We start from the raw sequence: 18,945 nt of genomic DNA, 5'->3' as shown, positions 1-18,945 counted from the left end.
GCACCTGGGTCGGGGCAATCCCAAGCACAAATACAGGCTGGGCCATGAGTGGATTGAGAGCTGCCCTACCAAGAAAGACTTGGAGATGTTGGTTGATGAGAAGCTCAACATGACCTGGCAACCGTATCCTGGGCTGCATCAAAAGCAGTGTGACCAGCAGGTCAAGGGAGGGGATTCTGCCCCTCTACTCTGCTCTGATGAGACCCCACCTGCTGTACGGCATCCAACTTTGGAGCCCCCACCGTAAGAAAGACACGGACCTGCTTGAGTGAGTCCAGAGGAGGGCCACAAAGATGATCAGAGGGCTGGAGCACCTTTCCTATGAAGACAGGCTGAGAGAGTTGGGGTTGTTCAGCCTGGAGAAGAGAAGGGTCTGGGGACACCTTATAGCAGCCTTCCTGTACCTAAAGGGGGTCTACAGGGAAGATGGCGAGGGACTTTTTACAAGGGCGTGTAGTGATAGGACAAGGGGTAATGGCTTTAAACTGAAAGACGGCAGATTTAGATTAGGTATTAGGAAAAAAATCTTTACTATGAGGGTGGTGAGGCACTGGCACAGGTTGCCCAGAGAGATTGTGGCTGCCCCATCCCTGGCAGTGTTCAAGGCCAGGTTGGATGGGGCTTCGAGCAACCGGGTCTAGTCGAAGGTGTCCCTGCCCATGGCAGGGGGGTTGGAACTAAATTATCTTTAAGGTCCCTTCCAACCCAAAGCATTCTATGATTCTAAAAGCTCCCATCTGGATATATGCAGATATTTCATGGCATCATCAACATCCTTTGCATATCTGCACGTCTGAGATAATGTTCAACTGTTCCACTTTACCACTCAGAGGCTTTTAATTTCTCTTCTGAAAGGAAATCCAAGTGCTGTACTATTGCCTCACCACACTTTTCATTTATCCTGAAAAACCTTGTTTTCTCCTTCTAACACAGTGGAGGTGCCTAGGCTATAGTTTCTTTTATTGAAATATCTCTGGGAATCCCCAAAAGAAAAAGAAGAGGCTTGATATAATGACATTATTGCTATACCAATCTCTACCAAATCAGTCAGCTAGTCAGAAATCTAAACATCCCTTAAAACACATTTATTTTAATAAAGACATATCAAGAACAATCTGCCTGTCACTGGTACAATGTGTATTTTCAAGAACTTGCCCAAAGCTGCAAGAATTCAGGCTAGTCTTATTACTATATAAACACAATAATTTGAAATATGTAATTATAGCCCGGACCAAGGGAAAAATGCAAGCACGTGCTTATTGTTTAAAACCAAAAGAGAATCAGCACATCCTTGAAACATAAAGCTATACTTTGAACCGTACCTGAGTAAAGACATTCTCCTGTGCTACATTTCAAAACCAGAAACGTCATAGGACTCTCAGCCTTGTCCTTACAAGTCAGGCCATTACAGCTCTTGTTGATTTGTTTCTGTACTTTAAAGTATGGAGTTCCTGACTTGAAGCTGTAGAAATAAACTTAATTGTGTTTCTAAATCTTTATCTATGGCTAGTTGAAGCCTTGGTGTATGTAGCACTTTAAGAACACTTCACATTTCTACTGATTTTCTTTTGGTCTCTTTGAAATACTTTGGGATGTGCACTCATTTATAAAACTGAGGTACAGTTGTCTGTGGCTGACAAGTTCTATTTATTATTTGTTAAGCAAAAATAATGTTTTATGGGGATAATAGAGTTCTAAAATGCATCTTATGCAGCATCATTAGAGGAGTCAGAAATAGTAGATCCACATGATACTGTAAAATCAGTGGTGGTTATGCTCATTCAGCAAAGTGTTGGTGGAAGTCAAGATAAAGTTGTTAATTTGGAAGTCAACGTACAATTTGTATTTGCTGGGAAAAAAAAGTGTTATCTTTGCTCATACTGAGAGTGTGGGAGAGTAAAAAGGTGAGTGGTGGCAGGTATTTGGTGAGTTGGAAATGCTGGTGAAACACAGTGAATGGAGGCTTTGTAGTAAAGAATAAATTATGCTAAGTAGTGTACAAGCTGCCATGAAATTATATTTAGGTTATTTCTTATATTTCTAATGAACTTTCAGAACAGCATATTAACATTGACAATGTCATTTATTCAAGCTTCAGAAACCTTGGATCATTTCTTATCTTCTTTCAATCGCTTTGGTTAAATCTCTCGTTAACAATACAGAAAAAAAACGGATTTCCCAAGTGATCACTATTTATTAGACAATAAATTTAAAATGACTTTGCAAATATAATTTCATGGTTTTTCCTCTTTTCATTTCTTTAAAGAAAAACAAGGATGGAATCCAGAGACAAATAATGCTTTAAAATATCATGAGCAATAGCTTGATTTATCAACTCCACTTAAGTATAAACACACATTGAAAGAAAATGATAAATGTATAAATCCCACACCCATGATAGATTAAGAGTTTTAGTTTGTTCTCTCATTTTTACAAACAAATCTAAAAAACAATGATAGTGTACTTACATATTTCAGATCCTCATCTGTCTAAGAATAGAAAGCACTCAAGTCATGTGTCAGAATAACTCGGGTGGTCTCTTCTCAATCCCCTTTTTGTGTTCACCATCCACAAAAATCAGTGCGCCACTGCAATGGTCCAGCCATTCTCACTACAGAAAAGGAGCCAGGTGTTGGGGGTCAGAAAAGACTGGCATGGATTTGTAAACGTTGCCTGCATGGCAGCTGTCAGGATTGTCCATGCAGGATGCTTAGTAAGTTCAAAGACCCAGATTCCCCCTATCTGTGAGCACTTAACTAAAGTAGAACCATAGAATTATGGAGTCGTTTGGGTTGGAAGGGACCTTTCAAGGTCATCTAATCCAACCTCCCTGCAGTGAGCAGGGACATCCTCAACTAGACCAGGGTGCTCAGAGCCCCGTCCAACCTGGCCTTGAAAGTACCTACATCAGAAGCATGTTCTCCCCAGGCTACCATCTCATCAGACAGCAGCTGATATATCTCTTTATATCTGTATTGATATGGAGAAGTGGATATCTTCCTTCATATCTCCAGGACACCCATGCCCAAGCCGCCTTCCCACGCTTTGGTTTCCTCTGGAGCCGGGACAACCAGAACAGAGTTACGGCGTGTTCCAGGCTTGTTGCTACCCAAGATATATAGGACATGCCACCACCCATGGGTGGCTTCGCAGTTTAGATGTGGTCTCAAAGGCTGGATAATGAGCAACTGTACACCAAATGTGAGGTGCTTCAAGCTGAGTGGAATGAAATGGGACTTAAGTTAGTATGCACACGTATTTAAATCTGGAGATAAGAGAAAATATGCTTTCCATAGGACAAACCTTCTAACAACAATTATTTTTCTTTTTTCCAGATTTCATGCTTAATGCTGGTAATAAAGCATATTTGCTTATTTTAAGATATCACTAAAATACTGTAGTTTTTACAGTCTTTTTTAAGAAATTAGAGGATAGAGACCCCTGTGTCTGACACCTGGATAAGTCCAATTATTTCAACATACATCAACATACATCTAAAAATGACCATCTCAGTCCCATGGTCCCTATTGTTCAAACAATTTTCAATGTAGTTTGGCAATGTCCTGAACATTTTTTTAGCAGCTCAATATTTAGTGGGGACTTGAACACAACTCTCAATTTTGTAGACACTTAAATCTATATAGAAGATTACTGTGAGGCATGTTTGGGTAATGTCACTCTGTTAGTGACAACGCTCACAGGTGTAATACGTGGCACAGCAGTGAAAATGAGCCAGTATGTGATCTTGCTAAAGGCCAATAGCTTCTGATAGGTCACAGTTAGCATGCCCCTCAGTGTTATCAAAAAATAACTTGAAAAATTGTGACTGCAGATGTAAGACACAGCCCAGCTCAGCTGTCCACACAAAACTGCCCAGTGCCACTAGAGATGCCCTAGTTATCTTGACTGTCCTTCAGCTGCCATCCAGAAAGAAACGGGTTTCCTGCAGATCCCGCATCTTCTCTGCCAGTCTCTTAAATATGTTTGGGCATCTCAAATGGCTCTGGGCATCTCAAACGTCTCTAAGTTTATTATAAAACTAAATCACAAGTTATGCCTTGACAACAGGGCTCTGAGATCCCCCTCTCACTATTGCTACTCCCCACATGCGATGCCAGCACACCACCCAAAAGTACTGCTTCAGGGAATGGGTCGCATACCAGGACGCCTACACTTTCATGTTGTACGCTCTTTATGCACATGCATGCATGCTGTATTAGGGCTCTTTTTTTTTTTTTTTTAATTAAAATTCTTGCTTTTTTGTAAAAATTAAAGCAATGGCAATTCCAAAAGCCATTATGTTTTGATTGTTAGGAGCTGACATAAATGGACTCCAGTAGAGATAATGCTGTAAATGTTGATCATGTTACAACTTGGCCCACCTACTGTCACTTCAGGAAGCAGAGGTTTAAATATAAATCTCCTATTTTTAACTGAGTTAATATTAGAACTGGAGGAGGAGATGTTCAGCTGGGGTAAATAGTAGCTTTGCCAATGTAAGTGGCACTATGCTGATTTACAGGAGCGAAGGAACTGTCAGACACAGCGTATCTTCTCTCCACCAACAGCTCCATTAATGTATTTATAATATTAATTCAATAAGGAAAAGAAAAATCACAACACAAAGAAAAGTTGAGATTATTCAAAGGTATCTGGCGAGTCCTGACAAACTTCTATGAGTAAATGAATGGAAATAAAAAGTATGTGTCTTAGCCCACTAGACTGCTTCAAATCCCTGAGCTAAAATCTGCATGTTAAATAACTATGTGTTTTGTTTACAATGAGCAGTATATTCCAGACATAATTAAAATAAAGAAAATTGGTATTGGATACCTCTTGATAATAAAAAAAAATAAAACAAACCAAACAAACAAACAAAACCCCAAACCCCCAAGATGTTAAATGAAAGTATTTTTATATACTCCAAGCATTCATTTATGTTTTCTTCTTGAAGCTGCAGTTTCTGGAGTACTGCGAGTAAGTTTATTATTAAAAATAAGAGCAGAACTGTCAGATTTTGTTACTAAGTTGGAACTAGGAGTTCCATATTTGGAAGAAAAATAAAAAGAACAAAAATGCTGTAACGTTTAAAACTCACAACTCTAAATACCTTAATTTATCTTGAGTTATTAAGTATTCTAGAGTTGGGTATTAATTTTGGGTGTCTATTCCACAGCGCTTGGACTTTGTAATACTATATAAACAAAATTACAAAAATCTAATAAGTTTAACCCAAGAGGAACCTTACTTCTTCTCCAAAAATCCAACTAAAGGAGCCAAGGTTGTGTTTTCTTTTGAAATGACTTTCTCTATCTTTAGCTGAGGTGTTTAAAGACTCCATAATGAAGCATAGCACAGAGTAAAGCATAGGAGGGCTGAGACTATGGGCTTTAAGGAGATTAAGGGCTGCAGAGCTGCTCGCTTTTTGTTACATTAACCTGCCCAGGAAAGCAATTCCCTCCACAGCCCCCATGCCCAATCCCCATAAGTGGAGACATATGGCAGTTCTGTGATACAGAGAACACACTGTGGTAGTTTTATTGATACAGGGACTGCTTCTTAGCCCGTATAAGTCTTCTCCGCTCAGCTACGAATTGATCCCATTGACTCTTGGCAAAGGGCGAATAGTCATAAAGGTTAATGCTGCCCTCGCAGTCAGATTCCTGCTCTGAATTGCCCTCCAGAGGTGCCTCTCTCCCCTGACTCCAGGGAGATTTGCTGATTAAATTTAGGCTAGAGCTAACTTTTGCGCCTCTGCCGATTCGGTGGGATTGATTTGGAATGGTGTGTTTTGGTCTTTGTGAACAGCTGGTCCGTAATGCCGTGAGCGTATTGATAGAAAACCCTTCAGAAGTAGCAACGAGAGTGGTGCAAGCTGTGCATGGCCATCACCGTCTTCTCATCTGGTGGAATGTCAGGATGAGCAGAGCCTCTCCCTACCTCCCTCTTCTGCCTGTCCGTTATCTACCTGAGGATGGTAACCATTAAAACATTTCAAAGCCCAGATCCCAAAGCTCCCACATTGAATTAACATGAAATTGTTAGTTAACATGGATTACCCTGAATGGGAGAGCTGCTATGCATCTTGCAAGGACCTTGCAAAAGGGATTTTCAGCTCAGATTCCTGGCTAAAGGACAAAAGGCATCGGCTATGTGGCACAACATTGCATACACACAGACACACAGACATCGTTTCATATTTTCTGCTTCCCTCCTCAGATTTCTCTCCTCCAGCCACCAGCTTCTCTGCTAACCTTGAAACTGCGGGGAACTTCATTCTGTGGCTTGTGTTTCCCCCAAAGCAGAACTGCAGGACCTCAGTTCCTCCCTAGAAATTACAACTCCTTGAGTCATTATTCCCTCTCGGCCTCAGACCACTTCCTGCAATTTCAGAACCACTGAAAACATCAGTTTCAAATGAGCTATTAACCCATGAAGGCTAAACCAGCCTGGATCCAGCAGTGTTCCTTAGATGCATTTTCCTTTTCCCCTCTCCCTGGACTCTGGTTCAAATAGAACCAAAAAGATTCTTCCTCGGACAGGTTTTGGCCCATTTTACAGAGCTTATAATCACCTGAATACCGTTTTCTTTTCACCTCCTATTTTCTGCTGCAGACTACTATTTACTAAATCCATCTTTCTTGAAGAATTCTGATGACCTGTAAAAGCTGAAATGTTAGCTAGCGAAACCCTTGGGTATATCCACAAATGATTATGTAAGGCTGGAGTTGTGGTGCCAGATGAACAGATGACAGACCCATTTATCATTAGTAGGAACAGGCACGTTAATTGGCTACGATACCAGTACCGTCCTCCAGCATTAACAAAACTTCTTGATCCTGAATGTACCACCAGAACATCCTTTATTAAATAAGATGAATAATACTGAGGTCAAGGGTTGCCCTGCTTCAGCTGAGAAAGCTCAATTATTTATGGATACTTTACTCACCAGGGCACCAACAGGTTACCAAGCCTTGTAAAGAGAACTTTTTGGTCTACTGAATAAAGGTTATTATTCTACACATATGCATCTTCTGTATCGGGGAATGAACAGCAGAGAAATAAAAACATTTGAGTCCTGTAAAGCTTCAGGACTGGGGGAGGGTGGTCACTGGAGCATTGGAACAGGCTGCCCAGAGAGGCTGTGGAGTCTCCATCCTTGGTGATACTCAAAACCTGACTGGACACAACCCTGAGCTGCTGTAGCTGTCCCTGCTCTGAGCAGTGTGGGTTGGACTAGATGATCTCCAAGGTCCGTTCCAGCCTCCGTATTATTCTGTGGTTCTGAGTCCGTAAGACTCAGAAGCCATGGAAGTGGATTCCCAGGTTTCTGTCCCTGGCTTTTCCACATACTCACACAAAAGCCCCAATACTTGTAATTGGCCACTGTTGCCAGCTGCCTCACCATGGCAAGAGGAATCTCATCTTGAGAGACTATGATGCCAATTTTCTTGCATATTCACCAACTGGGCATGTGAAAAAGGAACCAGTGGCCATTGCTTAGTATTATACCTGCAGAATTCCCTGCAGTTAAGTGAACTTGTCTGCAAAATAGGAACTACTTGACCCTATCGGGTACAGCTGCTATGCCAACATCATGTTTTATTCCAGGCACACTGGAGTAATGGTTTTATGTGTCATCTGTGTCCCCTTGGTTAGTCCAGATGCAGTGATACAATCCAATAGCTATGCATCAGGATGGAGAAAGTAAAACATTGTTAATTTTACTGGATTATCGACCACACATTGCAAGTAGTGGAAAAAAAATTTTTCTTTCAAGTGTGGCTTTCGCCTACTTTTACTTCAGTTGGCAATAAATGGTTGTGACCCATTGCACTGGAGGAAGAGCTCGAAAGTAATACTTTAATATTTCTTGGGACTCTGAAAGGACCAGCTGGGTCAGGTCCATTTTGCCAACACCAATGAAGATTTGCACTGGCACACAATTTCTACCTGGTGGCCACCTCTTGCTACCGTGGCTGCACCTGATATGCATAGATTTTGATGCTATCAACCACCTTCCATACAGCTTGTTGACTAATTATGTGTTGATCCTAGCATAAATGACATTTTCCCCCTCCCTTTATCACCTGATCTTTTGATATTGGCAAGAAAGAGAATTATTGGTTTTTTTCTCTCTCCCCAGAGGGCTTCGGGACTTTTTTCTCAGAATGTTAGAATATTTCCTCCGTACTTGGAATGAAGTATTTTGTTTGCACACCACGCACACTACTGGGGAATTTTCAGTGCTGATACTATGTCAGGCTGGCACGCATGCTTTATACCTGAGCAGCCAAAGGAACTGGCAGATGGTTGGTGACAAAAGGAGCATCTCATGGAGCTGCAGTAGAACTGTCTCAACAGATCCAAGATTTCAGAGCCTGAAAGACACTGCAACAGCCCAACCGTAGCACTGCTCAGCATTCAGCCAGAAGCAAGGCAGGTGTTTAAAACATTTGCCAGGATTCACTGACTCAAAAGGGCTCAGTCTCCAAGCCAGAAATAAATCTGGCAAATGGGTGCGGGATGCTCTTACAAAGAGACCTAAGGGCAACTGCCTGGTGGAGGACAGCATCTACAACCTTGGCTCTGTGAGTTTTTGATCGCAAGAAGACAGGCCTCTCCAAAATTGTCCCTTCCAGGACTCAAAGGAGGACAGCCTGTGAGAACAAGGGGGAGGAACGAGAATGCACAATGTCAAATCAAGTGGTAGCTCAAAGAGGTGATGTGCTACCCAGCAGGTCTCCTTTGAGCACGAGTCTCCAGGACGACAGCATCTGCCACCCCACAGCATTTGGTGCCAAGGACCATTTTATAGGAGAGATGTGGCTGTTTATGGTTCAGCAATGCATAAACACATGAGAAGTAAGCCTTGCTGATGGGCTTGGGGAGGAGGGAGTCAAGATTGTTGAGCTCAGTATGTTAGACTTGTCAGATCTGGATCAGCCCTGCTTCCTGCTTGACAGCTTCATATTTCATGTCAACCTACCTCTAGTAGGCAAGTGACATGGAGTTCTGTCTCCCGTCTGAACTTGTTAAAGAAAAATGTTGTTTTCTGTATCTTTCCTTCTTCAAGTTGGTGGAAGACAGAGGAGGAAGGATACAGGTCTTTGTGCCATACCATTAATTTCTTTTCTTAAATCCTCTTTGTGTGGACTTTTCCAGTACCTGCCCCTGCACCAGCTCAAAATTTCCCGTGCTGCAACTGCAACGTATTGACATGATTCACAGTTCTTGTTAAGCAATGGTGAACCCATCCAGTATATGTTGAGCCTCCTCCTTCTACAAAAGAAATGAACTGTAGCAAAGATCATTGCAGCTAATCTGTCTTCAGACTCAGGAAGATTCTTCTGCACCTCTGCATTTCAGAAGATGACCTTTATCAGATGTAAAGCCTACAAATATATTTTGACTGTGTAGGGCAGACTACGGATATAGGATTTGATGTACAAATGTAACAGCTCTTCTCCTATCATACATCAGCCAGTACAGCACAGATGCAATGTCACGGAAAGAAAAGCATAACGTAGAGGGAACAAATATAAAAACTAGCTTATACCTTGCCAATGGGGAAAAGGAGCCCAAGTAAAACAATTTACATTGAAGGTCCAGTGGAGTACTGTGGAGTTAGTCTCCCTAGAGGAGGCAAGGGAAGTCAGGGACAATATTTTCTCTCTAAATGCAAACATTGTTAGAGAGAGACGGTGCTTCTGTGGTCAGGCCAGCAAGAACAAGAGAGCTCTTTGCTGAGTAAGCGACTGGGCTTGCTGGTGTAGGAAGTATTGTGCACACTGATGCCCTAGGGCATCGATTTCATGATCAGGAGACCCCGAGACCTCCTTCAGCTTTCCCCTAATGAGTGGATTGAGTGCATTCATCAAACCTGAGATCTCAGGGCTCAAAGTTCAAAAAGCTACCAGAGGTGAAATCATTCCCCTCCTTCCTCCTTTTCTCGTCCCTTCCAAAAACAACCCCACTATATTTCTTTTCTTCCCATGTGACTGAAATCACCTGGGGGTCAATTATCTTTCTGCGATGGAAACCATATGCCATTTCACGTTCTTGCATAAGGTTAGGCTGCATATGATGAAACCGATCAATTAAATCTTGTGGGAAGAGAAGGGAGGGTGAAGTCTGGCCAGGATTTAGCATTCTCATTTACTGACAACCTAATCCAAGGTATCGGACATATACAGAAATTTGCTTGCCCACAAGGAACACAGGAGAGAAAGTGCTGCCTGTGTCATCATAAAATGAAGCTGGGGAATATTAAAGTGGGAAACATTAATGTAAACAAGATGGGGACATGCACTGCCTAAGACTGGTAAGAATTGGACTATGGAAAGGTTGAATTATTTAAAAATAATATTTCTGTGTGGTTTGGTTTTGGTTTGGTTTGTTTGCAGCTTGCAGACTGCTTTGAACACAGCAGATACCCTGCTGACGTGCATTCATAAAATCCAGCCTGCTGTTTGGGTCTATGCTTGTCACTTCCCTTCAGTCCAGGAACAGTCCCCTAAAATGTTGGTCTGAGTTTCCAATCTATCTGGCATGTGAGGGTGCTTCTTATCAGTGAGGATGTTTTCCCTTCAAGCTAGAATATGGATTTTTTTGTGCTGGTCTGGCAGGGATAAAAAAGAAGAAGGGAAAACAGACATGGAAGTGCTCCATTGAGTTTCACACTGGTAAAATTCCATGCACACAAAAACTGCAAGTGGAAATAAGAGCTACAGCCACATGCAAGCAACTATAAGAAAACAGTGCAACTCAAGCTAAGACCCGTTTACAAATAAATTCTTGATAACCCCTAAACTGATAACTTTGTTGCCTGTATCACTTAATTTCCTTGTCAAAGAGCAACTTTCTTTTTGCCAGTGAAAAGAGTAACTCTGAGAACCACTCAATCCACAGCTCTGAAGAGCTTAGGATGTATCTAGGGTAACATTTCAGTGCAGTTACACTTCCCCAGCATCTAGCATTTGGAAAAGGTGTTACTGAAAAGAAATAGGCACAAACACACACAGATGTCTACTGTTCTGGCTTCAAATAACCCTTGTGGAGAAAGAGCGGTGTATATATATGGGTGTGCACATGTGTGGGCATGCATGGGAAAGCAAAGTGAGCTTTATTTTTACTCTGAATCCCACCTAAACAAAGATCCTAATGTTATCCCCTGGAATGAGGTAAGAAACATGATCATTTGCTTCCAAGACCTGCCTGAAACTACAGTTTTTGTAGCCCTGAATGAGCAGCAGCTGAAGTAAGAGATCAGATGAACTGCATTTAGAAGTGATGCAGTGAACTGGTACAAGGGGAAAGTGCTTTTAGTGATCAATATGAAAACAGGGGGCTTTCATCTAACCACAGTGGGGATGGCAAAGAGGAATTTGGGCAATATAATATGGGATAAAAGGGTAGATAACCTCTTATTTCAATCTAAAGACTTAATGATGCTTATTAAAAGGTTGTTACTTGGTTTCATGGAAGAATTATGGCCCTCTACTTCTTTCCTTAGAACAAATGGCCTAACAGGGAAAGGCAAGTTTTTTTAAGAAGTCCTTGGTCCTGGTTAAGGAGGTGCTCTTCTCTTTTCTCTGTAACTTTGCCAAAAGATCATGCAAACAAGCAATTCACACGCATGGTTTTTATTTGAAGGCCACTGCCTCTTGCCATACACAACGCAATTCATCAGGCAGCACATCCATACAACAGCACTTGTGTAGTAAGTTATTACGATTTGATTCATGTAACGATTGTTAAGATTTGGGCCAACTTTACCAATGAGCGAGAGCTCTGAAATAGCAAACTGGCCTTACGCTTAAGAAAATGCATTGGGCCAAAGTCAAGTCTGGAGGAGACACATTGAAGTCAATGAACTTCCAGCAGGTGAGCTGCCCTGCACGTTTCTGCTGGGGAAATCTTTCCACCACTGCAGCACTTCATTATAGCTGTCATTTTCTCTATGAATTATTGTTTTCTTGTCAGATTTACCTCCCCTTCCACTCGAAAACAGTCATCTGGGGAATAGGTCGGCAACAAAACAAAACCTCCTGGAGGTTAATGTAGCAACAACAACAAAAAAAAAAAGGAGCTGGTCTACCTCTTAAACAAGGGGGATGAACCACATGGTACTTGTTCTGCTACAAGAACCCAATCTGTTTGTATTTGAATATAACAGGCAGCACTGCTTTTCTGGCACTGGATATCAACAAAGTATTTTGAACTCACTGTTACTAGATTTTTTTAGACTACTTAGTGTGCGTCAGAGCGTTAATAGTTCTTCAGCAGTGACTAGCAAAGACAATTTGGATGAATTAGTGTCTCATAAAAAGAATCTATTAATTAGCTTTTCGATTAATGTTAGGAATCCCATATGGCATTTGAATAGAAGTATACAAGGTGCTGGCATTCCTACAGTTCTACAATAAAGAGACACGGGGCAGAGATACGCCCTGGGAGACAGGAGTCCAGAGCACCAAACTGCCCTTCTTCTTGTCAGATGAATTCATCCCATCAGCATAAACTGGCCTTTTGTGGGTTAAAGAATGATCCTCCTACTTATTGTAGAACAAACCATGGGAGATTAGTTTAGATATATTTACCTAAAAATAGATAAACTGGGCCAAATCTGTGAAAAGCCATGTTGCTCCTGTATGCCACCTGAAGGTATTTGTCTTAAATGTGAAAAGTAACTTCTGAGCTAAACCTAACTAGGGTCCAGAGGGAGCCTAGCAATCCAAGATGTAGATTCAAATACATTTCAAATTGTAAAATGTGGGAAATGTTTTTAAGTTAAGTATTTTCAGACATGTAGAACACGTGAGAACATTCCTTTAGAAATTAACATGGCATGGAATCAAGAGATGATCAAATGGATGAAATTAAAGAGCCTTTCCTTTGTTACCTTCCTTGAATAGTCATTTACGAACCAGAAAGTAAATGCACAAAGAATTTTAAATCATAACCAATCACCCCAGCAAAACTTTTACACTCAATTCACACTACTAAATGGTTTAAAAGCCAGAACAACTGCAACAGGAGATGAAGTCCAACTTTACTGGAACAAATTGTGCTTTGAATTATGTTGGTGCAGTGCCATGGAAGTCAATGGGATATGACCTTCGCAACTAATGAAAGAGGTCTACTAAATTTGTCCTAGTCAGCTTGGCTGCAGAGCCACTTTGCACATTGTATGCACAGCCTCTTGTTCCCCATCTTAGGATAAGTAAAAAATTTTCCATTAAAATATAAGCTAATGAATGTGAGAGACACCCTTTTACAGTAAATCCTCCTGGTAATGAGGACAATACACTGGAAACTGTAGACCAGATTTACATGAAAACTGATACAACTTGATGAACTTGACTCAAAGTCTTTTCACTGTGAGATCTCTTTGTAAAGGAGCAGATTTACTACGAGGTGTAGGAGGTTGGCAAGCATTTTAGAGCATTGCCTGGTACAGCCTTAGTTTTTGCTTGTGTGACTGCAGAGCAATCATGGAGCAGATCCTCATTCTTTGCCTTCTTCCCATCCAGATCACATCTGATCCCATGCCTGCATATGACAGTGGGGTAAAGAAATTCCTGAGATGTTGACACCTAAAATTTATGGCGTGGCAGCCATTCACCTGGTGATCTTGTCAAACACACATTTGGGAAATTTCTACAGAAATGAGTTTGTTTATTCTTTAAGAAACAGATTCAGTTAACAAGGGGAAGGAGGGGGAAGAAGGGAGGCAGTGAAAATAATGAGACATTAATATAACTATCATTACCCATAAATATTGAAGCAGATTAACAGATTATGAGATAAAAAAGCAAATGGAGCTTCCATAGTTTAAGGTTCTAATAGCACTAAGGTTCTATTTCCTGTCAACTCGTTATAAGTTAATTGCCATTAATTTTTCATAGCTAAATAGCAGAAGAAATGAGATTCCTGTATTATTGGCCATACACTTTAGCTGCGAAGGGAGTCCAATGTGAATGGAATGTGGTGAAAAAGTCTCATCACAGGATAATTGAAATTATGGCTAGAAAAGGCTTACTAATCCATACTCTTGCCTCTGCAAATGTTTCACTATGGAGCATCTGATGAAGTATCCCACTCTAACAAGGTTTAAAAGTGACTCAGTGATTTAGAATTTTTTGCTGTTAATTGACTAAATTATTTTTTTAGTGAAACCTCTCAGCAAGTAGTGTTTAGGTATTGAATGCTATATATCCATACACAATTAGAAATATATGACGTATTAGAAAGGCATTTGAGCTCAGGGGAAGTGACAGAGCTTATCCTTTCTTTTCAATGCAAACAGCTCGCTGCTTCCCATTTTTAACATTGATGCTGGTTCGTTCAGTAAATACTGAGGAGCTTGTTCAACTACCTTCTTTAGATATTTGATTTAGGGATCTTGAATACTTTTCTCATTGACTATTTCTGTAGGTTTGGGGTCTGATAGACCCATATAGGAAAGCAGTCTAAATCAGTCATTTCTACCCTGATCTTGGTGTCATAGGAAATACATTATGAGTTCTGGTATTCACAAAGTGTTTTGCATATCCAAAGCTTTTTTTGGAAGACTGCACTACCACTACACCATCAACAAGATAACAAGGATGCTGGGCTTCCAACAGTGTGGGTACCAGTGAAAAAGCCTATGCAGTGGCAGGATGAATATTAACCTATTCTGCTGAACAGAAAAGTTTATATGTATAGTGTATCAGCTAAAAGGCTGCAGTCAATTCATAAACCTCTGTGTTGAACCACCAGTAGAAGGTGGCAGAAAAATCACAAGGAGTTAATGTTTATTCCCCAGAGTAGTTCAGAAAATTAACTTCATGCAAGGTCATCATGATCTCTGTAATACAACTAGCAATAAACCAGTGACACTTGCAGGATACCACATGTCATCAACTGCACAAAATGCACAATCTAAAAAAAAATAGGTTACTGAACTTCATTTAATTTAATTTTAATAAAAAAAGTTACTTGTAATAAATGCCAGAACAAATTAAGTGCTGATTAACTTTTTCATGCTGACATCCCCTTTTAATTACGTAAATGTCTTCCATCATTTACTTCAGAAAATTCTTTAAGTCACACTGCAGCAGGAATTTCTTCCTGCTTTGCAGCTCAAATTTTCTTTTGTTTAACATAATCCCATCATGCCTGTCTTTGCCACTTTGGGATAAGAGAAACAATCTTTTCCCTCTATCCTCTGAGTGAATGACTTTCTTTTTCCTACCAAGTCAGGTTGCTCAGCCCCTTAATGATTTTTGCTGCTGTTCTCGGAATTCCCTTCAATTTGTTAACATCCATCACTAGATTCAAGGTGCAATCTCATCACTGCCATATAGCAAGAAAATCACCTCCCTGTGGACAAAGGAATGAAGACTCTGCACGTACAGACCCAAATCACACCATCCCTTTTTGTCATCCTTTAGCATTCCAGTATGCATATATATTATTTGCTGTCTGCTAAAACCCCAAGGTCTCCTTTGACATTTCTGCTTTCCAGGTATCTTTGTCTGACTTAATAACTGTGCTTTAGATTATTTCCCTCTCAGATTTATTAGCCTACATTTTTCTAGGTCAAATCTCATTTTGTTACTCGAAGCACATATTTCTGACATCTCCCATTCTCCTTGCACTATTTCCTGGTAATTAAACATAGCTTATTATTTTGAGGCAGAAGTTGGAAGGCCCTTAATAAGATTTGGATAGGAATTGATCAGAGTAGTTCAGTCCTTTTATCCTTTTATATCTTGCCCTGATCCTACTGAGTGCTACACTCTTGTTCACTGCTAGGACACTCATTTTTTATCAGTGTGATTGACTGTACAGGTGTCAGAAGGCAGCCCTGGAACTCTCTCTTATCCTTGCATGCTGCCCAGAAGGAAAAATGCAACCATACTCCCTAACTTTTGGTATCTACAGTGTAGACAATCCACACCTGAACCAGCCTAAGTTCTCCTATAGTCAATGGAATGAAAAAAATGTTCAGATTATAACTACTCTCATCCTGAAATAAGCATCAAAAGCAAGTTTAACAAACTACACCCTGGAAGTGATTGTTTCTTTTCAATGGCTGTGGAGAGAGCCCAGCAGACCTAGCTGTAGATACATGAACAGTTCTAGACAACTGTAGACCATTGTAGACATCTTCGTTGACTGGCTTCGTGATTTACACTTTTCATTTTATTTCTAACTACTAAAATGGAAAAGTGTAACAGCTTTTTTTATATTCAGTTCTCTTTTTTCCATGTCATAAAGTTTTTCCTCCGTGTAACTTAGGAGTGGTTTTGATGATCCATGTTTAACAGTGGGTTTTACCCAGCAGATGTCTAGGCAGTTAAAGTACTACATGAATACTATATCCTGTATCCAGCTTTTGAATAACTGGTCTAAGGAATTTATATTTTCTTTCATTTCAAGACCTGCAACAGATGCCTACTGATGTCTTTCATCCTTTGTAATTTAATCCAAAGTATTCCACTGTTCTGCTATTCATTATCAAATTGTATCTCAGTGGCATTGCGAACACATAAAACTATTCAAGATTTCGATGAATAGTGGTAATGAAAAAAAAATAGAAGCAGCACAAATGAATAAACCAGCCCTCTCATATTTTTACTGCCTTAAAAACTCTGTTATGTAGGACATATTTCTCTCTATGGTATACACAACGGTCTCCAAGTGTTTCTTGCATTACTTCATTAAGAAAAGTTCAGATAGGTTACCACAACTATAACTGCAGCAGCCAACAGTTCCACAAATTTTCAACTGCATTAATCTATTACAAACTTAGGAGTTGAAGGTGAAATTCTGACTACAACCTGGCTTCTCAACCACTGCCATGACATAATCCCTGAATCCCATCAAACCTACCAAATATGAAGATACTTGCCCACCACATGATACTGTACATTAAGTTTATTTCAACAAGAGAAATCTCTTTAAGTTTTATTATAGGAATAACTATGAATTTTATTGTTTTTTTAACAACATGGAACATTCCATAAAGATCAGAAACCTTAATTATACTCCTCTACCTAATCCTCTAGGGAATTTATTGAAATGGCATTTTAAACTCTTTTTATCCTGGTTCTAGACATGGGCCTTCTGTTATCCATTGGCATTTCCACCCATACTTTTTAGAAGGAATCCGATCCTTTGTATCAAGTAGCTCTACAAGCCAGTGGGATCCTGTTTTCTCAATAGTCTCAAAAATTGACATTTACAAGGTAAGCTGCACATCTTTTTAACACCTGCAATGTTTTTGTAGAAGTTGCGATGATAGCAACAAATAACTTATTAATATGTGGTGCTAAAATGAGCAATGACTATGCAGAAACAATGCTTTATTGGTTTGTTTCCTCCTCTTACACCATATTCCTATTGATTTCAGTGATAATCTTTATTGTATAGCCGTCTTTGCAGTTCCGACATGGATGCAAATGAGACTCCATTCCTGTGCATGCCTCCTCAAAGTAACTGTTAATTATGCTCCAAATAATTGCACCGTTATAAACCAGTCTGCAGTGCAGGGGGTTGAATATCTATCAATGAGTATATAATTTCAAGAGGAAGTATTTACCCAGGGATAATCATGGAAAAATTATCCTTTTAAAGCTTTTCTCATTCAGAAAGGTTGGAAGACTCCTGTTTGACTGTGAGACACCTTGTCATGTTTGAAAAAAATCCCTCATATGGACCAGTATATGAGTCTGTACTGGACTGATCTTCAAAATGAATGGTATAGAACCAAGTGAAAGTAATGAAGTTCATTTTGCATATTTAATGGTAACTAATTGTAACACAAAGCAATATTAAGGACAGAGCAAGGCATCTGAAGGCAGGTCAGAACATCTCCTTGACTTAGTTAACAGTAGAACTACTGATAGTATCTTAGAATCAATGATTTTATTACTGGAAGTGACCACTTCATAGGAAACTACTTTAATAGTTCAAAATTTTCCATGTGAGAGCGAATCACAGAACCTCTCTGTTAATGGTGTGCTTTGGCTGGTGTGGGCATTCAGTCAGCCTTATCGGAATTTTATTAAAGGGACAAGTTTATCCAGACTTCGGCTTTTTCTTAAGGAGTGAACATCACTGGAGACCAGAAGAAAGGCTACGATGTCCCGCAAGACTAAGACACAGGCAGGATCCATGGAAAGGATACACGTGGGGGAGAGTGTTTATATCCTGGCCTTGTGCAACTGAAACACCCAGCATCAGTCTGAAACGGGAGATATCTTCCCATAGAAAAAGGTAATTTGGATTAAATTTCTGATAGGAGAAGCCAACAGTTTTCGAGCAAGTGTTTCAGAAGAAAGCAGAAAAGATGGGGACGTTTCAGTGCTTTTATAATTTGAATATTTAAACCAACTAGTGTACTTGCATTTTTTTATAGGCCAGAAGGATATGCTCATTATTTGTAGGTTCCAGTTAAAAAATGCATATATCTGTAGGCAATATTTTTTTCTCTCAGGTACAAAATATAAATATAGTTGATTTTGAATATTTAAGATTAGAGAAAAATCTTGAATACTGAAGACTAGAATCCTGTGGTAATCTACATGATTTGTTCTAGGAAGCTCTGAAGCCATGACTGCACAGTCCTTAATTTGGGTTCATTTGGATCTTAACTAGCATTGTTTCATCATGTGCTAACAAGAAACTTCCTCTTCCAAGAAATGGTTTCTCAGCTTTTAGATGATGAGTTGACAAAAATTATTTATTTTCCCAAAAGAAAATGGCAAAGTGGCAAGGCAGATATGGTTCTGGGTGGAGCACAGCATCTGGTGAGGAGTACCTAATGGTATGGGACAATAAATAAAGAATACTATACCCAATCGAAAGTGGGCATGAAAGTGTAAGGATCATTTTTGCTTGCACTTGAATGTTTCCACCTCGCAGGTTAAAAATAGAATTGGATTAAATCTG

General features: G+C 40.0%; 1 protein-coding gene across 1 annotated transcript in view; it reads right to left on the bottom strand.

Annotated features, from left to right (window-relative positions):
- The window catches only part of TENM4 (teneurin transmembrane protein 4), a 598,102-nt gene that overhangs the window by 507,009 nt on the left and 72,148 nt on the right, over nt 1–18,945 (bottom strand). Inside the window, exon 2 of the mRNA XM_075050174.1 lies at nt 2,469–2,611. The gene's annotated coding sequence lies outside the window, so the exon portion shown is untranslated. The remainder of the gene's footprint in view (nt 1–2,468; nt 2,612–18,945) is intronic.

Source organism: Buteo buteo, chromosome 18 (genome assembly GCF_964188355.1).
Source record: "Buteo buteo chromosome 18, bButBut1.hap1.1, whole genome shotgun sequence".
In the NCBI taxonomy this organism is placed as follows: Eukaryota; Metazoa; Chordata; class Aves; order Accipitriformes; family Accipitridae; genus Buteo; species Buteo buteo.
The sequence above is the reverse complement of the archived record's forward strand: the minus strand, read 5'-3'. Positions and strand labels throughout refer to the sequence as shown.